This window comes from Camellia sinensis, chromosome 7, assembly GCF_055761805.1.
Source record: "Camellia sinensis isolate YWXY chromosome 7, ASM5576180v1, whole genome shotgun sequence".
Lineage (NCBI taxonomy): Eukaryota > Viridiplantae > Streptophyta > Magnoliopsida > Ericales > Theaceae > Camellia > Camellia sinensis.
Window position 1 is genome coordinate 103,479,362 of NC_138967.1, and position 2,776 is coordinate 103,482,137.

A 2,776-nucleotide genomic window follows, 5' to 3' on the forward strand; every position below is an offset into this window, starting at 1 on the left:
GGCCGGAAGAGGAGGCGACCGGCTGTCCATCGGCCATCAATACATTCCACCGGCCAAATATTTGGCCGACCGGCCAAAAATGTAGCCGACCGGGCAAAAATGCCTGAATCGGGGCAAATTTGACTTTTCACCTCGGGTCTTTTAAAATAGGGTTCCAAACCCTATTTTACACATCCTCCTTAGCCGAAAATCCATTCCCTCTCTCTCTAGAGCATTTTTCTCTCTTCTTTTCTCCGTTTCTTTGCGTTTCACGCCTGTTTCGTCGTTTAATTCGCGTATATCTTCGCATTTCGAACATTTTCATCCGAATATTTCTTCATTTCGGTGCTTCCTTTGTCATTTCCACCTTTTGGGGTTTATTTCCCTCGAGTTTCTCTCGACTTGCGTGCCTTTTTCACTTCCCGGCTTCTCGGGCCACTTTTCACCCTCTCGGGTTGATTTTCCACATTTTCACCCGATTTTCCCTTTTCCGGCTATTTTCTCACCATTTTTGACATGGCCGACGATATTCCACAGGGCAGGACTCCCCCGGATCACGAGATGGATCCCGGGGTTGAGCTCTTCCCATTGAGCGTCCACCCATTCGACCCAGCGACCTACCGGCCGGCGATTCATGCGCTACCTCCTGACGGACTTCGCCAGTTTCGGAGTTTCGACAGAGCGATGCCACCAGACCTCCTCCTGCGTGAGCCTACATTTCACTTATCCTTCGGCGCTTCCGAGGTAACATTCCTTTCTCTGTTTTACTTTCCGCAATGTAGAATATAAAAACTGCCATAGCTGATTACATTCTTTAACTGCTTGACTCAGATACACTGACACACTGTGCACTGTAGTTGATCGCAACCATACTGGTAACTGATATCTGTTTGAGGCTAACATGTGCACATGCATTACGTTGGCCCTGAATCACTCAAACACACCAACACAGTATACACTGCACACACTGTAGTTCATTGCAATCACACCGATACCCGATATCTGTTTGAATCTGAAAAGCTTGCACACGTGCTATATTTGTACTGAACCACGCCAACATGCTGACACATCACACGTTGTAGTTCACTATAAGCACACCAGCACCCGGGATCTGTTTGAATCTGAAAAACTTGCATGCATGCTATATTTGCACTGAATTCCGAATGCCCTTCAAAACTAGTATATTCAGTATTGCCTCGCAATTATTTGTTTGAAAACAGGGAGATTCCTATACCGTCCGCGGGTATGGGAACATTGTCGCTCGGGACTGGTATGCTGAGCTTCCCGACGCGGTTTGCCACATTGTGGACCAGGCGGGCTTCGGCGCTTTCTGCAGGGGATTATCCAGACTCACCGCGAGCAGGCCTCTCCTTGCTGCTCTAGCGGAGAGGTGGTGGGACACCACCGACTCGTTCCATCTATCTGCGACGGGAGACATGACGATGACTCCCCATGATTTCTCGATGCTCACAGGCATCGGGGTAGGGGGTGATCCGATCCCCTTCGACACTGATATGGACGAGTGGACTGCCGCTCAGATCCATTTGCTTGGCGAGGTGCCACCTCTCGCCCGTCCAGGCTTTGTTCGTTACTCCTGGTTCGAGGTGCAGTTTAGGGTCCAGCCCGCGTTGGTAGAGGAGGCTCCGATGACTCAGGAGGCCGTGGAGAGATATGCGCGGGCTTTCTCATGTTCCTGTTGGGGACGACCATTTTCGCCGACCGGGCGAACACCGTGCCCCTCTGCCTGCTTAGTGCACTGGTGGATGTCAGGCAAATCTTGCACTATGATTGGGGTGGCGCTGCTCTGGCCACACTCTACAGGTATATGAGCTCGGCTTCCCGTGGCAGCGGACAGTTGCTCGGGGCTACTGGCATGCTTTGGAGGTACGTTTCTTTTCTGCTTTTCATTTATGCTTTTCTATCTTCTGTACTCTGTACTGTATTCTGTATTGCACACACTGTAGTCTGCTTTTCACTAACTGTATACTGCACACACGGCACACACATACACTCTGCTTTACACTGACTGTACACTGCTCACATTGTACACTGTACACAATACATTGTCTGCGCAACACACTGCACAATATGTGGCCCGGTTATTCCTATTTTATTTTGCATTCCGCTCTTACCTGATAATCATATTGATGTTTTCTTTGCAGTTGTGGGTCTATGCCTACTTTCCCAGGCTTGCACCTGTGCCAGACACGGAGACCCCCCTCGTCGTCCCGTTCTCGCGACGCTTTGACGGGAGATGCGTGCGGAGGCCACGAGAGACATTTGGCTTCTTTCGCCGCTACTTCGACACTATCACCCCTGCTGAGGTATGTTTTATTTCAGAATTTATCTAAGGTTTGCTTTTCACTGCATATTTCAATAACGATAGATAACAAACTGTCTGTCACTTTCAGATCACTTGGCAGCCTTGGGCTCCGTTGCCGGAGACGATTCGGGACCGATTTGCCGATGCTGAGGAGACCTCGCGTTTCCGGATCTTACTGGAGGGCCCGGTCTGTCGGGCTTGGTACCTGGGTGAGCGTTTCCTACACCAGACCCTAGGGTTACCAGAGCAAATAGTCCCGGTTCACCCTCCTGAGGACATGAGGGAGACCGAGAGACTCACTACCGAGCAGATGGCCGATTATACTATCGGCTAGGAGGCCACCCGCTTCAGAGGCGTCGGCGACTACAGAGAGTACGTGCAGACATACATTATGCGGTCTCTGAGCGGCGGCCGTCGAGCTGAGGGAGCCAAGCCCGTGGCGCCAGTAGCTAGGGCAGGAGCGGGAGCTGGAGC